The 21,591-nt window shown below is 42.9% G+C and overlaps 1 protein-coding gene and 1 pseudogene across 2 annotated transcripts in view; both read right to left on the bottom strand.

Moving 5' to 3' along the window:
• Positions 1-527: 527 nt before the first annotated feature.
• Positions 528-1,589, bottom strand: LOC309652786 (melanoma-associated antigen B4 pseudogene; annotated as a pseudogene). The gene has a single exon. The product of its transcript is annotated as a melanoma-associated antigen B4 pseudogene (transcript).
• Positions 1,590-11,167: 9,578 nt separating this feature from the next.
• Positions 11,168-21,591, bottom strand: part of DDX53 (DEAD-box helicase 53) — a 228,737-nt gene continuing 218,313 nt past the window's right edge. The window contains 1 exon segment of the mRNA XM_082447156.1: positions 11,168-11,882. The gene's annotated coding sequence lies outside the window, so the exon portion shown is untranslated.

Below are 21,591 nucleotides of genomic sequence, written 5' to 3'. Positions count from 1 at the left end.
GGTAGCAGAGAATATGCAGTGCACTAGGACAAAAGAAACAAATACTCACAAATGAGAAAGTTTAAAAGAAATAAGGCAAACCACGAATTAAATACCTTTTACTCTATGTTTTCTCCATTTTTTGTTTCTAAATATTTTCTGTGGTCGTCTTTCACGTTTCCATGAAAATCTCTATTGCAGTGCCATGTTTTCTACTTGTGGATCATACAGAAAACATAGATGGTTCGTGAATTTCTTTTACATATACCAAAACTGTAACTTTAGAACTCTTTAAACAGCAATAAATATGCAAGCAATGTCATGCACGAATTCAATACTCTTAAGAAAACACACTATCTATTACAAGAAAAAAACATTTGAAAAAACCTAAATAAATCAATAAATAATGTATAGAAGTTACTAGTTTAAAACAGGAAGATAAATAAGATCTATACTTTGTTCCCTCCGCCCCTACTACTCTGCACTACTTAGGAGCTTGACTGCTCTCTTCCAAAACAAAGTGAACAAACTGCCCGCGGCCTCCCTCCCTAGACGTGGGAGGAGCTGCGGGGCCTTGGCCCTGGAAGTGCACTGCCCTCAGCCACAGCTGCAGCCCTGGCCGCGGCTCTCACTGCTGCTCTCTCTTCCTCATCTTGCAGAGCCTCCTCATAGAGATCTGGGACGGCACTGGGGATGGTACCAGCGACCTTGGCCACAAACTCCAGCACTTTCATCTTGCTAGTTTCAGCCAGGGCTCTCGGGCCCCACAGGAACTCATAGCGCGGAGGATCGCTGTTGGGCACCTGGCGGTACGTCAGGTACTTTTGCTGCACGAACTCTTCGCTGATGAGCCTCCTGGGCTCCCCAAAGATCAAGTGCCTCCTCCCAGCATACAACCCCAATGCATTGAGGAATTCCCAGATCTCCTCCTCGGTGGCACGGTTGCCCTTCCTGAAGATCATGCCCAGGAGCATCATCAGGAGACCGGACGTGGGCAGCCCCGACTCATCACTCGGACTTCCCTCGCTGGGGAGGGCCAGCTTGCTGATGAGGGCGTAGGAGTGACGGCTGGGGTCGACTTCCTTCAGCTCGAGGCCAAAGACCAGCTCCATGCGCTCAGAGGCTCTCCTGAGGATCTCAGGGAAGTGCTTCTTGTACTTCTTGCTGAAAATCTTCAGCATTGCTGCCTGCAGGATGGGCTCCTTCAGCTTGTACTTCTCCAGCAGGAACCCCACCAACTTGCTGGCCTTCCTGGACAGAGGATCTCTCCAAGTGCTGTGAGTGGAAGGTGCTTCCTGGGAGGTACTTACACTTTCCTCATCTTGGCTCGCCCGGGCACCCTCTTCATATCCTGGGCAGGAAACCCCTGCATCACGAGAGCTAGTGGCTGGGGCTCCCCGATGCTCCCGGCGAGCGCCAGCAGCACGGGAGCTCGGGGGAGTACCCTGAGAAACAGAAGCGGGGGAGGAGGGCGACTCTTCTATCTCTGCTGCCGCCGCCGCCGCCGCCGCCGCCTCAGTGGCCTGGGCACCCTTGAGAATCTGCGTCTCCGCCCGGGCCTGCTGGCGTCTCTCGCGGGCACGGCGCTTGCTCTTCTGGCCCCGAGGCATGATGACACAGGTTAGGGCCAGCAGGCGGGAGTGTGGGCAGGAAGGCAGGCAATGAGGGCAGCTGGGGGAGGGACAAGGAGATGCTGTGAGCACCTTCAGCGGGGAGATTCCTCCCTGGCTTTAACCAAGGCCGCCTCTGCAGGGTCCTTGAGGGCACTGCTCGAGGACCCACAGGGCTCCCGTTCTCCTGCTCCGCCTGTCCCCTGAGACCCCTGTGGAGGGCGGTAGAGTGAGCCTTGGGGCACAGCCAGCCAGCCCTGCCTGGGCGGTACGGGGGTGACAGTGGGGGCTGGCAGGGGACGTAGGTCCTCGCGGTTCCCATTCAGAGTCAGGATGACAGTTGCTGGCAAGACTCCCCCACCCCCCCCCCCACCCCATCCCGTCTGCTGCTCTGAAGTTGACACCACCATCTTCCATGACACCCAGGAGGAGGAAAGGAGGGAGCGTTCAGCCCACCACCGAAGGGTCCTGGGACCCTCCCTTCTGCTGCCTGGTGATGGCCCCTTCAGAACAAAGCTCTAACCTCCCTTGGACCTGGCAGAGGAAATTACGGGCAGTCTCAGCCTGACAGTCCTTCCTTGGGAGTTTACGGGTTGGCAGGAGGGGACAGGCCATATTCTCTCTCGTCCCTTCTCTTCGGGGTGGGTGGCTCCCTTAGTCCTCACTCGGGGTCCTCCCTGGACGGCCGGTGCAGCCTGGAGCTCCCCTCTTGCCCCGAGGGCCATCTGCTCGCACCAGTGCCGGCACCTCCTTGAGTCTCATTAGGAGGCAGTGAGGGTGACCACGCGGCCGCATGTGGCAGAGTTTTACCAAGCCTGCAGCGTGCGGCAGACAGGTCGAGGCCCTGTGGTTGGCGGCCCCACTGGTCCTCACTCAAGGGCTTGGGCTGACTCTTGGGAGTGCTCAGGGGCGCGCCTTCTGCTGGCCTGCACCTCCCCTCTCAGACAGCCGCCCTCCCTTCTCCGTGTGTGGCCGGAAGGAAGCGGCTGACAGCAGGGGAGGGGTTCTGAGGTGCCCTTGCGACGGGGAGGACGGTCCTCACCCTGACTCCTCCCGTGCCCTGGAAATCCTCCCTCTGCTGACCTGCGGCCAGCCCCTCAGAACAAGGCCCCCTCCTCCCTGAGTCTCCCGCGTCCGTCCGTCCGTCCGTCCGCGTTCGCACTGAGGGAGCTCCTCCGTCTTTAGACCTGCCCGGAGGCTCCCAGGCTGACGTCAGGGGCGGGGTCTGCGTGGCCGCCATTCTGGGGTGTGGAGCCCCTCGGACCCCACGAGGGTCCCGTCCTTCACTGCACAGGGCCTGGGGCGCTCCCTCTACTGAGCTGAGCCAGGGTCCACCAACCTCAGAGCGAGGCCTTCCTTGCCCGAGACCCCGCGGGGGAAGCGGATGGACTTGGGGCCTAACAGCCAGGCCCGAGCCTCTCGGGCCGAGAGCAGGGGCGGGGTGGGCGGGGCCTGTGTGGCCGCCTCTTTGGGGAGGGAAAGGGGATTGGGGGTGTCGGGGGCGTCCCCGCACTTCTAACTGGGGTTACCTCACACTTTAACACCTGACGAGACGTGGGACTCCTCCCGCGGCTCACCCTCGCAGGACGGCAGCTCTCAAAAATGGCCTCGCCCCCGCAGCGTGGTTAGGAGGACGTCACTTCCGGTCATGCGCATCTGGGCTCCAGGAGGACAGTAGGGGCGGGGCAGGGCCGGGGCGGGGCCGGGGCTGGACGGGGAGGGGAGGTGTGGGGTGGTGCCGGCGGAGCTTCCCGCAGGACTGGCACGTGGGCCTTTCATTGACTCTTGGCAGGTCCTGGGACTTTTCCCTCTGCTGAGCTGAGTCAGCAGGCGTCACACCTTGGCTCTCATTTCTGTCGGCACCCCAGCCGGAAGTATCTGGGGGCCTGAGCCTCACAGCCATGCCTGGGTCCCCCGAGACTGACAGTGAGGCCTCTTTGGGGCCCCCTGTTCTATGGTGGATGCTGCTCTCAATCCCCTCTCAGTGTCTTCTCTTGACTCCCTGTAGGTGCTGGGCTACCTCCCGTCTGCTGACCTGAGGCCGAGGCCTCGCATCAAAGACATCAGCTCCCTGAGACTGCTGGTGTGAAGTGCAGGCACATCTCATCTGGACACTTCTGCCTGGAGCCTCCCAGAGATGGCTGGTGCAGGTAAGATGAGCTGAGGGGAAAGGAGGCAAGACTCTCTTCTGTGGTTTGGAGCCCGTCAGGTCTCACTCAAGGTCCTCACACTGACTGCTGGCAGGGCCTGCGATTCCGTCCTTCTCTGGTATGACTCCATCCCTGTCCCCAACCATGCCCCACAGAATCCCAGAGGAGTTAGTGAAGGGGCTCCTTAGCCTGACAGTTCTCACTGTGGTCTCTCTTTGTTGACATCAGGGGCATTGCCCAAAAGTTCAGAAATGAATTTCTGTCCTTTTGTACAACTGCTGTGTTACTTGCTATTCTCTTTGAGTCCGTGTGTGATAGTCTATTAAGATGATCATTTAAAAAGGCCAGTTGTCATCCACTAACAAAGTTTCAGATGGTTATCTCACAGCCTGTGGACCATACTGCCACATCCAGCCCAATCTTTGGTGTCCCATGCTCCTGGCATGCGGGCTCTGAAATGCTGCCTCAGGTTCCTTCAGTGAAGCAGTAGAGATTCATGGTCCCAGAGCACAGTGGAAGAATCAAGGGCTCAAGTTTAAAGGCTTTTCTCTAATCAATCCTGTCATCTGCCTCTCTTGCAGGCTACAGACCTGTCTCGAATTCAGGGCATCCCCCTACCTGCCCACACTCAGGTTCTAGTTCAGTGGAGACTTATCGTCCCTCAGGGATTATTTAGTTTTGTGTTTTTGCTTTTGTTAATGTTTTCTCTTTATTCCTTCTGTAATTTTTCCATGGTTGATTTTGGGTACAGGAAACAGTAGCCCATGTTTGATTGTCATCAGCTGCTATGGATAAGGTACTAAATCTGTAAATGAATTAAGGAAAATCGATATTCTTACAATATCTGTGCCTCACGAATACACATAACATAGTATTCTGGTTGAGACTTCTTTTTCCTAGGTCAGTCAGGAAATTCTTATTGTTGCCTTCATGTAGATTATATACATTTTTGTATGGTTTCTTTCTAGGTATGTTTTTTATATTGTTGCTTTTGTCTATGGTGTATTTTCTTGTTTTTTCCTTTTTTGATTTTTTTTTAACATCTTTATTGGAGTATAATTGCTTTACAGTGGTGTGTTAGTTTCTGCTTTATAACAAAGTGAATCAGTTATACATATACATATGTCCCCATATCTCTTCCCTCTTGCATCTCCCTCCCTCCCACCCTCCCTATACCACCCCTCTAGGTGGTCACAAAGCACCGAGCTGATCTCCCTGTGCTTTGTGGCTGCTTCCCACTAGCTATCTATTTTACGTTTAGTAGTGTATATATGTCCATGCCACTCTCTCACTTTGTCCCAGCTTACCCTTGCCCCGCCTCGTATCCTCAAGTCCATTCTCTAGAAGGTCTGCATGTTTATTACTGTCTTGCCCCTAGGTTCTTCATGACAATTTTTTTTTTAGATTCTGTATATATGTGTTAGCATACTGTATTTGTTTTTCTCTTTCTGACTTACTTCGCTCTGTATGACAGACTCTAACTCCATCCACCTCGCTACAAATACCTCAGTTTCATTCCTTTTTATGGCTAATATTCCACTGTATGTATGTGCCACATCTTCTTTATCCATTCATCTGTTGATGGACATTTAGGTTGCTTCCATGTCCTGGCTATTGTAAATAGAGCTGCAATGAACATTGTGGTACATGACTCTTTTTGAATTATGGCTTTCTCAGGGTATATGCCCAGTAGGGGGATTGCTGGGTCGTATGGTAGTTCTATTTTTAGTTTTTTAAGGAACCTCCATACTGTTCTCCATAGTGGCTGTATCAATTTACATTCCCACCAACAGTGCAAAAGGGTTCCCTTTTCTCCACACCCTCTCCAGCATGTATTGCTTGTAGATTTTTTGATGATGGCCATTCTGACCGGTGTGAGATGATATCTCATTGTAGTTTTGATTTGCATTTCTCTAATGATTAATGATGTTGAGCATTCTTTCATGTGTCTGTTGGCAATCTGTATGTCTTCTTTGGAGAAATGTCTATTTAGGTCTTTTGTCCATGTTTGGATTGGATTTGTTTTTTTCATATTGAGCTGCATGAGTCCCTTCTATGTTTTGGAGATTAATCCTTTGTGAGTTGCTTCATTTGCAAATATTTTCTCCCATTCTGAGGGTTGTCTTTTCGTCTTGTTTATGGTTTCTTTAGCTGTGCAAAAGCTTTTAAGTTTCATTGGGTCCCATTTGTTTATTTTTGTTTTTATTTCCATTTCTCTAAGAGGTGGGTCAAAAGGATCTTGCTGTGATTTATGTCATAGAGTGTTCTGCCTATGTTTTCCTCTAAGAGTTTGATAGTGTCTGGCCTTACATTTAGGTCTTTAATCCATTTTGAGTTTATTTTTGTGTATGGTGTTAGGGAGTGTTCTAATTTCATTCTGTTACCTGTAGCTGTCCAGTTTTCCCAGCACCAGTTATTGAAGAGGCTGTCTTTTCTCCATTGTATATTCTTGCCTCCTTTATTAAAGATAAGGTGACCATATCTGCGTGGGTTTATCTCTGGACTTTCTATCCTGTTTCATTGATCTATATTTGTGTCTCTGTGCCAGTACCATACTGTCTTGATCACTGTAGCTTTGTAGTATAGTCTAAAGTCAGGGAGCCTGATTCCTCCAGCTCCGTTTTTCTTTCTCAAGATTGCTTTGGCTATTCGGGTTCTTTTGTATTTCCATACAAATTGTGAAATTTTTTGTTCTAGTTCTTTGAAAAATGCCATTGGTAGTTTGATAGAGATTGCATTGAATCTGTAGATTGCTTTGGGTAGTAGAGTCATTTTCACAATGTTGATTCTTCCAATCCAAGAACATGGTATATCTCTCCATCTATTTGTATCATCTTTAATTTCTTTCATCAGTGTCTTACAGTTTTCTGCATACAGGTCTTTTGTCTCCTTAGGTAGGTTTATTCCTAGATATTTTATTCTTTTTCTTGCAGTGGTAAATGGGAGTGTTTCCTTAATTTCTCTTTCAGATTTTTCATCATTAGTGTATAGGAATGCAAGAGATTTCTGTGCATTAATTTTGTATCCTGCTACTTTACCAAATTCATTTATTAGCTCTAGTAGTTTTCTGGTAGCATCTTTAGGATTCTCTATGTATAGTAGCATGTCATCTGCGAACAGTGACAGCTTTACCTCTTCTTTTCCGATTTGGATTCCTTTTATTTCTTTTTCTTCTCTGATTGCTGTGGCTAAAACTTCCAACACTATGTTGAATGATAGTGGTGCGAGTGGGCAACCTTGTCTTGTTCCTGATCTTAGTGGAAATGGTTTCAGTTTTTTACCATTGAGGACGATGTTGGCTGTGGGTTTGTCATATATGGCCTTTATTATGTTGAGGAAAGTTCCCTCTATGCCTACTTTCTGGAGGGTTTTTATCGTAAATGGGTGTTGAATTTTGTCGAAAGCTTTCTCTGCATCTGTTGAGATGATCATCTGGTTTTTCTCCTTCAATTTGTTAATATGGTGTATCACGTTGATTGATTTGCGTGTATTGAAGAATCCTTGCATTCCTGGGATAAACCCCACTTGATCATATTGTATGATCCTTTTCATGTGCTGTTGGACTCTGTTTGCTAGTATTTTGTTGAGGAGTTTTGCATCTATGTTCATCAGTGATATTGGCCTGTAGTTTTCTTTCTTTGTGACATCTTTGTCTGGTTTTGGTATCAGGGTGATGGTGGCCTCGTAGAATGAGTTTGGGAGTGTTCCTCCCTCTGCTATATTTTGGAAGAGTTTGAGAAGGATAGGTATTAACTCTTCTCTAAATGTTTCATAGAATTCGCCTGTGAAGCCATCTGGTCCTGGACTTTTGTTTGTTGGAAGATTTTTAATCACAGTTTCAATTTCAGTACTTGTGATTGGTCTGTTCATATTTTCTGTTTCTTCCTGGTTCAGTCTCGGAAGGTTGTGCATTTCTAAGAATTTGTCCATTTCTTCCAGGTTGTCCATTTTATTGGCATAGAGTTGCTTGTAGTAATCTCTCATGATCTTTGTATTTCTGCAGTGTCAGTTGTTACTTCCCCTTTTTCATTTCTAATTCTATTGATTTGAGTCTTCTCCCTTTTTTCTTGATGAGTCTGGCTACTGGTTTATCAATTTTGTTTATCTTCTCAAAGAACCAGCTTTTAATTTTATTGATCTTTGCTATCATTTCCTTCATTTCTTTTTCATTTATTTCTGATCTGATGTTTATGATTTCTTTCCTTCTGCTAACTTTGGGTTTTTTTTGTTTTCTTTCTCTAATTGCTTTAGGTGTAAGTTTAGGTTGTTTGAGATTTCTCTTGTTTCTTAAGGTAGGATTGTATTGCTGCAAACTTCCCTCTTAGAACTGCTTTTGCTGCATCCCATAGGTTTTGGGTCGTCGTGTTTCATTGTCATTTGTGTCTAGGTATTTTTTGATTTCCCCTTTGATTTCTTCAGTGATCACTTCGTTATTAAGTAGTGTATTGTTTAGCTTCCATGTGTTTGTATTTTTTACAGATCTTTTCCTGTAATTGATATCTAGTCTCATAGGGTTGTGGTCGGAAAAGGTACTTGATACGATTTAAATTTTCTTAAGTTTACCAAGGGTTGATTTGTGACCCAAGATATGATCTATCCTGGAGAATGTTCCGTGAGCACTTGAGAAGAATGTGTATTCTGTTGTTTCTGGATGGAATGTCCTATAAATATCAATTAAGTCCATCTTGTTTAATGTATCATTTAAAGCTTGTGTTTCCTTATTTATTTTAATTTTGGATGATCTGTCCATTGGTGAAAGTGGGGTGTTAAAGTCCCCTACTATGATTGTGTTACTGTCGCTTTCCCATTTTATGGCTGTTAGTATTTGCCTTTTGTATTGAGGTGCTCCTATGATGGCTGAATAAATATTTACCACTGTTATATCTTCTTGTTGGATTGATCCCTTGATCATTATGTAGTGTCCTTCTTTGTCTCTTGTAATAGTCTTTGTTTTAAAGTCTATTGTGTCTGATATGAGAATTGCTACTCCAGCTTTCTTTTGATTTCCATTTGCATGGAATATCTTCTTCCATCCCCTCACTTTCAGTCTGTATGTGTCCCTAGGTCTGAAGTGGGTCTCTTGTAGACAGCATATATACGGGTCTTGTTTCTATATCCATTCAGCCAGTCTATGTCTTTTGGTGGGAGAATTTAATCCATTTACATTTAAGGTAATTATCGATATGTATGTTCCTATTACCATTTTCTTAATTGTTTGGGGTTTATTATTTTAGGTCTTTTCCTTCTCTTGTGTTTCCTGCCTAGAGAAATTTCTTTAGTATTTGTTGTAAAGCTGGTTTGGTGGTGCTGAACTCTCTTAGGTTTTGCTTGTCTGTAAAGGTTTTAATTTCTTCGTCAAATCTGAATGAGATCCTTGCTGGGTAGAGTAATCTTGGTTGTAGGTTTTTCCCCTTCATCACTTTAAATATGTCCTGCCACTCCCTTCTGGCTTGCAGAGTTTCTGCTGAAAGAGCAGCTGTTAACCTTATGGGGATTCCCTATGTGTTATTTGTTGTTTTTTCCTTGCTGCTTTTAATATTTGTTCTTTCTATTTAATTTTTGATACTTTGATTAATATGTGTCTTGGCATGTTTCTCCTTGGATTTATCCTATATGGGACTCTCTATGCTTCCTGCACTTGATTAACTATTTCCTTTCCCGTATTAGGGAGGTTTTCAATTATAATCTCTTCAAATATTTTCTCAGTCTGTTTCTTTTTCTCTTCTTCTTCTGAGACCCCTGTCATTCGAATGTTGGTGTGTTTAATGTTGTCCCAGAGGTCTCCGAGACTGTCCTCAATTCTTTTCATTCTTTTTTCTTTATTCTGCTCTGCAGTTGTTATTTCCTCTATTTAATCTTCCAGGTCACTTATCCATTTTTCTGCCTCAGTTATTCTGCTGTTGATCCCTTCTAGAGAATTTTTAATTTCATTTATTGTGTTGTTCATCACTGTTTTTTGTGCTTTAGTTTTTCTAGGTCTTTGTTAAATGTTTCATGTATTTTTTCCATTCTGTTTCCAAGATTTTGGATCATCTTTACTATCATTATTCTGAATTCTTTTTCATGTAGACTGCCTATTTCCTCTTCATTTGTTAGGTCTGGTGGGTTTTTGTCTTGCTCCTTCATCTGCTGTGTGTTTCTCTGTCTTCTCATTTTGCTTAATTTACTGTGTTTGGGGTCTCCTTTTCACAGGCTGCAGGTTCGTAGTTCCCATTGTTTTTGGTGTCTCTCCCCAGTGGCTAAGGTTGGTTCAGTGGATTGTGTAGGCTTCCTGGTGGAGGGGACTAGTGCCTGTGTTCTGGTGGATGAGGCTGGATCTTGTGTTTCTGGTGGGCAGGTCCACGTCTGGTGGTGTGTTTTGGGGTGTCTGTGGCCTTACTATGATTTTTGACAGCCTCTGTGCCAATGGATGGGGTTGTGTTCCTGTCTTGCTAGTTGTTTGGCATGGGGTGTCCAGCAGTGTAGCTTGCTGTGCGTAGAGTGGAGCTGAGTCTTGGCGTTGAGATGGAGATCTCTGGGAGATTTTTGCCATTTAATATAACGTGGAGCTGGGAGGTCACTTGTGGACCAGTGTCCCGAACTTGTCTCTCCCACCTCAGTGGCACAGCCCTGACGCCTGGCTGGAGCACCAAGAGCCTGTCCTCTACACGGCTCAGAATAAAAGGGAGGAAAAAAAAGAAAGAAAGAAGATAAAATAAAATAAATCAAATTAAAATAAAATAAAGTTATTAAAATAGAAAATAAAAAAATTATTAAGAAAAAAAATTTTTTAAGTAATAAAAAGAAAAAAAAAGGACAGACAGAACCCTAGGGCACATGGTAAAAGCAAAGATATACAGACAAAATCACACACAGAAGCATACACACACACACTCATAAAAAATAGAAGAAGGGAAAAAAAATATATATATATATATATATCGTTGCTCCGAAAGTCCATCTCCTCAATTTGGGATGATTCGTTGTCTATTCAGTTATTCCACAGAGGCAGGGTACATCAAGTTGATTGTGGAGATTTAATCCACTGCTCCTGAGGCTGCTGGGTGAATTTTCCCTTTCTCTACTTTGTTTGCAGAGCTCCAGGCATTCAGCTTTGGATTTAGCCCCGCCTCTGTGTGTAGGTCGCCTGAGGGCATCTGTTCTTCGCGCACACAGGATCGGGTTAAAGGAGCAGCTGATTTGGGGGCACTGGTTCACTCAGGCGGGGGGAGGGAGGGGTATGGATGCGGGGCGAACCTGCGGCGGCAGAGGCCGGCATGACGTTGCAGCAGGCTGAGGGGCGCCGTGCGTTCTCCCGGGGAAGTTGTCCCTGGATCACGGGACCCTGGCAGTGGCGGGCTGCACAGGCTCCCGGGAGGGGTGGTGTGGAGAGTGACCTCTGCTCACACACAGGCTTCTTGGTGGCGGCAGCAGCGGCCTTAGCGTCTCATGCCCATCTCTGGGGTCTGCGCTGATAGCCGCGGCTCACGCCAGTCTCTGGAGCTCGTTTAGGCGGCGCTCTGAATCCCCTCTCCTGGTGCACCGGGAAACAAAGAGGGAAGAAAAAGTCTCTTGCCTCTTCGGCAGCTGCAGACTTTTTCCTGGACTCCCTCCCGGCTAGCTGTGGCGCACTAGCCCCCTTCAGGCCGTGTTCACATAGCCAACCCCAGTCCTCTCCCTGGGATCCGACCGAAGCCCGAGCCTCAGCTCCCAGCCCCGCCCGCCCCGGCGGCTGAGCAGACAAGCCTCTCGGGCTGGTGAGTGCTGCTCGGCGCCGAGCCTCTGTGCGGGAATCTCTCCGCTTTGCCCTCCGCACCCCTGTGGCTGCGCTCTCCTCCGTGGCTCCGAAGCTTCCCCCCTCCGCCACCCGCCGTCTCTGCCCGCAAAGGGGCTTCCTAGTGTGTGGAAACCTTTCCTCCTTCACAGCTCCCTTCCACTGGTGCAGGTCCCGTCCCTATTCTTTTGTCTCTGTTATTTCTTTTTTCTTTTGCCCTACCCAGGTACGTGGGGAGTTTCTTGCCTTTTGGGAGGTCTGAGGTCTTCTGCCAGCGTTCCGTAGGTGTTCTGTAGGAGTTGTTCCACATGTAGATGTATTTCTCATGTATTTGTGGGGAGGAAGGTGATCTCCGCGTCTTACTCTTCGGCCATCTTGAAGCTCCTTAGTCTGTTTTGTTAGTTTTCTCAATCTCCAGATTCAGCTGTCTTATGACTAGTTCAACAGCATCAACAGAATTGAGTAAGTTAATTATCAAACAGAAAATGGGTTAATCATAGGTAATGTTAGAAAAACAATGGTTTTTGAAGCCTGTCAGTCCTATAGCTCAGTCTTGGCTACTTCACTTAACAGCTTTCGCCTAAAATTGGCTGAGCCTTAGTTTCTCCACTTGTAAAATATGATAATGCCTACTTCATGGGATTACTTGAAGGATTAAATGAGATCCACAGGTTGACTACTCTTCATTTTCAATTTCAGAGAAATCCCATAAACACTATAAATTGCAGTCTCTACTCTATAAAATATGGCCTCTTATCTTTTCCTTGGCTTAAATTTGTTTATGGTCCATAGTGTGTTTTGGGAATGTTCTTGAAAATGTCGCAGTTTGCTTTTTGTAGTCAGCTTTGAATTTGCTCTCCACAAAGTGAAGAAGCAGAAAAGTCAGGTGGTAATGATAAAATGCACTTACCTGGCCCTCTAATACAGTTAACCCATAAATCCAAGGAACTCATTTAAGAGAAGGCACTGTATTTGAGTCTGTGTGCCTTCTCCTTAGCCAGTGGCAAGTTTCCTTGGCCTTTATTAAGGGCAAAAAAAGAAAACTTATTCGCCGGGAAAAAGAAAAAGAAAAAGAAATATTTGGGGTTAAAAGTCTACGTGATTAGCCCTGTAACATCCTTAAAGTGATACTTTCATTGGCAAGAAAATTCCTCCTTTAGTTTTCTTTACTAACCTACCCTTTTTCCCCCAAATAAAAGCAATATCTTATTTTTAGAGAGCAAAACTTAAATCCAAAGTATTTCATTGTTCAAATAGTTATGAAAAGGCTGCTAAATCTATCATTATAAATCTCCTTCATATGAATTGAAGGAAATAAAACAAAGCACCCACCCTTCTTTTAAACAAATAAGGCACCATAACTAGCACAGTTTCTGGAATCTAACAGATCCCCAACAAATAAATCAGGCCCACGTAATTGTAGCAGTTGTCAGGCTAAAACTTTTCTATATTCACATACATCCATAGTTCTAAGTTATAAAATTTGAGGTTTTAGAGCCTATTAATGGAGGTCTAAGGACAATATGGGTTGGTCAGTTGGTTGGACTTCTGAGACCAGACCCACTTTAATGTATCATTTATGTCAACTTTTCATTGTCTGCCTGATTTTGTTGCATACTCTTAAAGAACGGCCCACCCTCTTTTCTCTTTTCCACCTTGAAGACTCCCTAACGCCACTCCTCAGGTGAATTTGGGGACTCCTTCCCTAATGCGTCCATAAGCACTTATACACTCTCCATTGTGGTACCCCAGTGCTGTATTATAAGTACTTAGTTCTCTCTCGCTGTCTCTCCCCCAGCCCGAAACACACACACACACACACACACACACACACACACACACACACACACACACACACACACACACACACACACACACACACACACACACACACACTTGTCTAGTATGTCCTCCAGAAAGGTCATAAGCTTTGTCCATCAGTGTTTCCACAGCACTTAACACGTGGCAGGCATACAGTAGGCGTTCAGTGTTTGAACTGAGTTTGCTGAATGGATGGATGGAAGAATGAACAAATCTTAAGGGGTTTGAAGCTTCATCGCTTTTCAGTGGAGTCCTCTGATGTCCTCTGAACTATCTTGCCGGCATCTGGAAACGATTAATAACTAGGGAAGAAGGAAAGGGTTCAAGGAGTGAGAGTCAGCCGTCTTGCCACCCATCACAACATTAGAAGAGACCTTGTAAACCCAACAGTTAGCGTCTCCTTCCTCTACCACCTACCCAAGGAAGTTGTAAGACAGAGTAGGGTTCCAGCTGCTGAGGAGAGATACTGGTGATTTCTGCCATGCCATGGGGGCCACATATGAGTTGTACAAGGATCAGAATACAAAATTGGAAATGCTTTAGATTCTCCGAAGGTATTTTTTCCTTCTTTCAAGTTATTGTCAATCAAAAAAGTGCATTCCAAGGTCATAATAAAATGATGCAGGGATTGTTCATGCCACTGTTCCCTGATTACTGCAGTCAATCAAAAATCCATTTTATGTTATTTCAACATGATGGTGCTTGGTTTATTCAGCTGCATACCTAACAGGGTCTTTGATTAAGCACATGGTCTGGGATTGAGCGAATGTTGTCTTATGTACTTTGTACACAGACCTCCCCTTTGCAGATGACCCTCTAATCCCCCCCCTACCCCCAGAAGCACTTCTCACTTGAAAGAAAATGTAACCCAGCTTTATAGGAAAAGAAACACTTTCATCCTACTTGCTTATATTGTCTATTTTCAGCTATGTTTTTCTTTGTACAGTACACTTTCCAGAAGGTGAATGCAGGTGCTCTTCCACATATATTTTCAAGGTATGCTTTTGCTCCAATGACAATTCACTTGTTACTTATACGGTAAGCTCGGGAGTGTGGTGTTGGTCACAGCTGCTACCCTCTGTTCTTGCAGTTGGCAGCACACGTTCACCATGGATCACCTACCCTGTTCACCCTCAAGCCCACAGTTGGAGAAAACTGATTTTATTGTTAAAGCTATTCAGCTGCAATTAAGAGGGCACCTGAGAATTTGCAAACTCTTCAGTCCATTAGTTGGTGCAGCATTAGTGTCTGCGAGTAAAGGTTGCTTGTATCTTTTTAATTACTTAAATTCAATTTAACCTCCAACAGGATTGGCTGGATCCTTTCCAAGTTGTATGTAGTTCTAGAATCTCAATGACCTTACTTTGGAGAATGCCCTGGGTTTTATTTTGGTGGCTAGCAACACCTATCATGTTCAAAAATTTGCATTTACTGTACTTATTTTATGATCATTCTATCTTCTATTTTTCCCCTATGAACTTGTGACACTGATTTACAACATTATGCATTAGAAAGCATTTAATGTACTGGGGATAGCATGAAAGTCCTTGATTAACAGGGTATGTACCTGTATCAGTTATCTGTTGCCACAGTAATGCTGCATAGTAAAGTTTTTGGTGACATACAACAACATACATTTATTTAGCTGATCCAGGCAGGGCTTGCTCCTGTGTCTCTAGTCAGCTGACATTTAACCAAGGCAGCTTTCTTGATACTGGCTGGGCTTGCTCAGAGGTATCTTGGTATGCTAGCTGTTAGCTGATCTAAGATGGCCTTGGCTGGAAAGACAGGAGCACTTCAGCTCTGCTCTACGTGTCCTTCATTTTCCAGCAGGCTGGCCCAAGAATGTTCTCGAAGCAATGGCAAAGGACAGGAGCAAGCAAGCCTACTTGCACAAGCACTTGTCAAGTATCTGCTTGCACCATGTTTGCTAATATCCTATTGGCGAATGCAAGTCAAAGTGAGTAGGAGTAGGTGGATACTGGAAACTTACAGAGCAAAGGGCACGGAAATCGGGTGGAGTGAAGAACGAGGTCCAGTTTCTGCAATCAGTCTGTTGTAGAATCTTCCATTCTCAGCCTGTCTGAAGCCTGGTGTTACTTGCCGTGGATCATGCATGCTTTCCCCCTTGCCTTGCCCTCACACATTTAAACAGCTTGCTCCCTTTTTTGATCATGGGCTCCTATTCCTTGTTGCTTTCACCCAATTGCCTTCTCTCTGTTTTCCTTTTCCTAGCTTGCTTTCTCTTCAGTCTTCGCCTCCTTTTCCTGTTTTCCATCCCCCTACCTTCTTCCTTCCTTCAGAGAAACTAAAAACATACCTAAAATTCATATGCACATAGATAATTGTTTGAAAGGAGTACTTTTCTTTTGGTCCCTGGAGCTCTCATTACTGATTAACTCCTTAGAAAAGGAATTGCTGAAACCTCTATTTCTCCAGAAACTTAACAGTGTGGGTGGGCCTGGTGTGGGCAGGAAGAGATAGTCAGACTTAAGTTGTCCTGAAAGGGAGAGAGGAAAAAAAAACCTCCATGAACCAAACACAGAAGCAAAACCTAAGTAGGTTTCCCAACATTTTTTTGAAGTTTGCTCCCAAATTTACCAACTGGAAATTTGAACTGGGCTTTTCTTTTTAATTAAGGGTTTAGAATAGACGTGGATGCAGGTGGTATTTTGGTTGGTAGTATGTGGTGATAGTTATTGTTGCCATAGCTACCCGAAAAATGTTCAACAGAATATCACTTCATGTTGCAACTTCAAATAAAAGCTGTAAAAGTTCTATGCTTCTCACATAGATTTAAAGGAAAAAGAGTCTGTTATATTCAGGCTGGAATCTGTTTCTTAGTCTGTCCCCGAAAATATGGCTCAGTGTTCAAAACAGGTCAATTCAGGGGTAAGTAAATTTTCTTAATAGGTTTAAACTGAGTTCAACTACCTCCTTCCACACACTTGGCTTACATTACACTAATTGATAACAACTTAGCAAACTGAGATATGTTAAGGCGATTTATTATGGTAACTATTTAATGAAGCTTTAGGTTTCTAACTCTGATCAGGGCAAAGAGCCCTGCCTTTATATAAAGCTCATACAGTGTGCCAATCCTTGATTACGAAAAAAACAAAAAACTAAAAGCAAAAATATGTAAAAGCTTTACATAAAATAACATGTACTTCAAGAAGCCTCAAAGGCATTTTAACAAATTCTGCTTCCATTAATCTGCCTTGGGATAACCTGGGCTGGGTTTCATGTGGTTAATTCGATGTGAAATGGCAATTCCACTTCTCAAAACGTATTATGTTTAAGACAGTGAGGAGTTTGATATGATTCCTCAGCCCTCTAACCCAAGCTTAGTTTTCTGTAAATTAGAACTAGATTTCATTTCTAACTACCAGTCTGTGTCATTGGATCATTTCCCTATCAGTTAGACCCTTTGAGCCTGAATTTCCTCATTTGTGTAAGTGAGGCTGTAATACCCACCTCCCAGTATTGTGGTGAGGATTGAAGGTCAGCAGAGATGAAAGTGATCAATAAATTAAGTGCCATGCAAATATAAGGTCTTATCATAAACAGAGATGTTCTGATAAGCATTGGGAAAACTCAGCCTTCCCCCAAATAACTTTGGTCAGTGGTGTGAATCCTTGGTGTGGGCAGAATTCTTGGACAACAATTAAAGATAGGGAGTGAGATCTGATTTGTTTTTCATCTTCATGGCATGGATTTCAAGGCCTTCACAGGTAGATGTAGTCTCTAACAAGATTTAATTTTTACATTTTCTAAACGAGCTCAAAACTCAAGGGACAGGAAGAATTGCAGTTGTTTGACTGAGAATCTGAACCTGCACCATCTAAGAGGTTTTCTATTGTTTTAATTTTTTCATTGAGGTATAATTGACACACAACATTATTAGTTTCAGGTATACAACATAGTGATTTGATGTTTATATACATTGCGAAATGATCACCACAAAAAGCCAGGTTAACATCCATCGTATACATAGTTACAACAGTTTTTTCTTGTGATGAGAACTTTAAGATCTATTCTGTTAGCAACTTTCAAGTACACAATACAGTATTAACGATAGTCACCGTGCTGTACATTATGTCCCTAGGATTTATTTTGTAACTGGAAGTTTGTACCTTTTGACCTCCTTCACTGGTTTTGCCCACCCCTCACCCCTTGCCTCAGGCAACCACCAGTCTGTTCTCTGTATCTATGAGTTTTTTTGGGTTTTGTTTTTGTTTTTGTTTTTGTTTTTTGTTTTTTACAATTTCACATAAGTGAGATCATTTGGTGTTTGTCTTTTTCTGTCTGACATATTTCACTTAGCAAAATGCTCTCAAGGTCCATCCATGTTGTTGCACATGCCAAGACTTCCTTCTTTTTTATGACTAATTAAGATTCCATTATAAATATATATATATATATATATATATATATATATATATATATATATATATATATATATATATATATACACACACAATTTCTTTATCCATCTATCCATTGATAGGCACTTAGGTTGCTTGCATGTCTTGGGTATTGTAAATAATGCCACAATGAATGTAGGGGTGCACACATGTTTTTGAGTTAGTGTTTTTTGTTTCCTTTGAATAAAAGACTTAGAAGCGAAATTGCTGGATCATATGGTAGTTTTGTTTTCACTTTTTTTTTTAAAGAAACCTCCATACTGTTTTCCTTAGTGGCTGCATCAATTTACATTCTCCCTAACAATGCACCAGGATTGCCTTTTCCCTATCCTTACCAACATTTATTTCTTGTCTTTCTGACGATAGCTATTCTAACAGGTGTGAGGGGATCACTGTGGTTTTGATTTGCATTTGCCTGGTGATTAGTGATATTGAACACCTTTTCATGTGCCTGTTGACCATCTGTATGTTGTCTTTAGAAAAGTAACTATTGAGATCTTCTACCCATTTTTTAATCAGATTTTTTTTTTGCTATTGAGTTGTGTGAGTTCTTTATATATATCGGATATTGACCCCTTATCAGATACATGATTTACAAATATTTTTTCCCATTTGGAAGGCTGTCTTTTCATTTTGTTGGTTTGCTTTGCTGTGCAGAGCTTTTTAGTTTGATACAGACCAATGTGAAGGAGCTTCCTGCCTTTGTTTACTTCTAGGAGTTTTATGGTTTCAGGTCTTATATGTAAGTCTTTAATAATCCGTTTTGACTTCATTTTTGTTGATGGTGTAAGATAGGGGTCCCATTTCATTCTTTTGCACGTGGCTGTCCAATTTTCCCAACACCATTTATTAAAGAGACTGTCTTTTCCCCCATTGTATGTTCTTTGCTCCTTTGTTGTAAATTAAATGACCATGTATGTGTGGGTTTATTTGAGTTCTTCATTCTGTTCAGTTTATCTATGGGTCTATTTTTATGCCAATACCATGTTGTTTTGATTACTGTAGCTTTGTGATATTTGAAATCAGGGAGTGTGATGCCTCCAGCTTTGTTTTTCTTCCTCAAGATTGCCTTGGCTATTAGGGGTCTTATGTGGTCCCATAAAATTTTTAGGATGGTTTATTCTGTGAAAAATGCCTTTAGAATTTTGATAGGGATTGCATTGAATCTGTAGATGGCTCTGGGTAGTATGGACATTTTAACAATATTAAGTCTTCCAATCCATGAGCATGGAATATTATTCCATTTATTTGTGTCTTTATTTCTTTACTCAATGTCTTACAGTTTTCAGTGTACAGGTCTTTTACCCCCTTGGTTAAATTTATTCCTAGATATTTTATTCTTTTGTTGCCATTGTAAACAGGATTGTTTTCTTAATTACTCTTTCTTTTTATTCATTTTTAGTGTATAGAAATGCAGCAGATTTTTGTATATTGATTTTGTATCCTGCAGCTTTACCGAATCCATTCATTGCTAACAGTTTTTTGGTGGACTCTTTAGACTTTTCTATATACAATATCATGTCATCTGTAAATAGTGATAGTTTTACTTCTTTCTGATTTTGTTGCCTTTTTGAGGAGTTAAGTGACACTGGACAGTGTTTCCACTATCCTTTTGAAACTATAACATCTTTTCAGTTCACCTCATTTCTCACATTAACTTTGAAAAGGGGCTGCATGGCATATATTTATTTACCTTGAAAGTAAAGTGAGCTCAAAGTAATTTTGTTTTGAGGCGTTCTTAGAATTTTTGACATCCCTTGAGAGCCCAGGGCATCACCAAAATATGAATTGAGGTCATTTGTTCAGCGACTACAACAAGACTCACTGGTTAGTGACCAGCAGGTTTCAGAGTGATTGGCTGTGTGTACTAATGGATGACTGGGCTGCTCGTGCTGCCAATTCCCAGGCCCTGTTCAAGTGGAACAATCAGAGCTGGTCCATCTGATGCACACATATGGTTATATTACTCCCTGGAGAAAAGGATTTCACTTCCGATGGGTTGGGTACAAAAATCTCTTCATCGTGTGAAATGGCTTTATTTACAGTTACATTATTAGTACTACTACTACTAGAAGTCTTACGTTAAATCAGAAAATAACTCCTTGTGCAATTATGAATTAGATTCATGAAAGTGTTACAGAAATGGATGCACTTCCAATTTCTCTTTTGATGTCAAGTTGATCTAGCATAGCTTGAGAGATTTTAAAAGGCATCGGCACCCTATATATATATACTTTTTTTTCATTGTAAAGATAATTTATTTAAAAACTAACATTAGGCATTAGTAGGTGTTTTGATACTATTTAACTAAGAAACTTTTGTTAAAATTCATTACAATCTTATTTTTTCTTTTTATAACATCTTTATTGGAGTATAATTACTTTACAATGTTGTGTTAGTTTCTGGCATATAACAGAGTGACTCAGCTATACGTATACATATATCCTCATACCCCTCCCTCTTGCATCTCCCTCCCACCCTCCCTATCCCACCCCTCTAGGTGGTCACAAAGCACCGAGCTGATCTCCCTGTGCTATACAGCAGCTTCCCACTAGCTATCTGTTTTACATTTGGTAGTGTATATATGTCCATGCCACTCTCTCACGTCGTCCCAGCTTACCTTTCCCCTCCCTGTGTCCTCAAGTCCATTCTCTACATCTGCATCTTTATTCCTGTCCTGCCCCTAGGCTCTTCAGAACGATTTTTCCCTTAGATTCCATATATATGTGTTAGCATATGGTATTTGTTTTTCTCTTTCTGACTTACTTCACTCTGTATGACAGACTCTAGGTCCATCCACCTCATTACAAATACCTCAATTTCGTTTCCTTTTATGGCTGAGTAATATTCCATTGTATATATGTGCCACATCTTCTTTATCCATTCATCCGATGATGGACACTTAGGTTGCTTCCATGTCCTGGCTATTGTAAATAGAGCTGCAATGAACATTTTGGTACATGACTCTTTTTGAATTATGGTTTTCTCAGGGTATATGCCCAGTAGTGGGATTGCTGGGTCGTATGGTAGTTCTATTTTTAGTTTTTTAAGGAACCTCCATACTGTTCTCCATAGTGGCTGTATCAGTTTACATTCCCACCAACAGTGCAAGAGGGTTCCCTTTTCTCCACACCCTCTCCAGCATTTATTGTTTGTAGATTTTTTGATGATGGCCATTCTGACTGGTGTGAGATGATATCTCATTGTAGTTTTGATTTGCATTTCTCTAATGATTAATGATGTTGAGCATTCTTTCATGTGTTTGTTGGCAATCTGTATGTCTTCTTTGGAGAAATGTCTATTTAGGTCTTCTGTCCATGTTTGCATTGGATTGTTTGTTTTTTTCATATTGAGCTGCATGAGTTGCTTCTATGTTTTGGAGATTAATCCTTTGTCAGTTGCTTCATTTGCAAATATTTTCTCCCATTCTGAGGGTTGTCTTTTGGTCTTGTTTATGGTTTCCTTTGCTGTGCAAAAGCTTTTAAGTTTCATTAGGTCCCATTTGTTTATTTTTGTTTTTATTTCCATTTCTCTAGGAGGTGAGTCAAAAAGGATCTTGCTGTGATGTATGTCATAGTGTTCTGCCTATGATTTCCTCTAAGAGTTTGATAGTGTCTGGTCTTACATTTAGGTCTTTAATCCATTTTGAGTTTATTTTTGTGTATGGTGTTAGGGAGTGTTCTAATTTCATACTTTTATATGTAGGCATTAGTTCAGTTTTCCCAGCACCACGTATTGAAGAGGCTGTCTTTTCTCCATTGTGTATTCTTGCCTCCTTTATCAAAAATAAGGTGACTGTATGTGTGTGGGTTTATCTCTGGGCTTTCTATCCTGTTCCATTGATCTATATT

This window comes from Balaenoptera physalus, assembly GCF_965194825.1.
Source record: "Balaenoptera physalus genome assembly, chromosome: X".
In the NCBI taxonomy this organism is placed as follows: Eukaryota; Metazoa; Chordata; class Mammalia; order Artiodactyla; family Balaenopteridae; genus Balaenoptera; species Balaenoptera physalus.
Note: the sequence above shows the minus strand (reverse complement) of the source record. Positions and strands in the feature narration are given on the sequence as shown.